A 254-nucleotide genomic window follows, 5' to 3' on the forward strand; every position below is an offset into this window, starting at 1 on the left:
ATATTAGTAGAGTATTTAATATAGTTAGCTACTTAAAGCTACTTACTATATTGCTTAAGGCAGAAGTACTAAAATAGCTTATAGTTTATATTTAAGCTGTTATTAACTTAAGAATAAGCTAGCTCTATTTTAATAAATAAATATTAAGAGTATATTAAATTCTAGCTAGAGTACTATAAAGCTTGCCTTTATTACTTATTCTCTTTCTTCTATATACTATACTACTATATACTTAGCTTTAAGCAGCTAATATA

The sequence above is a fragment of the Metarhizium album genome (assembly GCF_000804445.1).
Source record: "Metarhizium album ARSEF 1941 chromosome Unknown scaffold_4, whole genome shotgun sequence".
Lineage (NCBI taxonomy): Eukaryota > Fungi > Ascomycota > Sordariomycetes > Hypocreales > Clavicipitaceae > Metarhizium > Metarhizium album.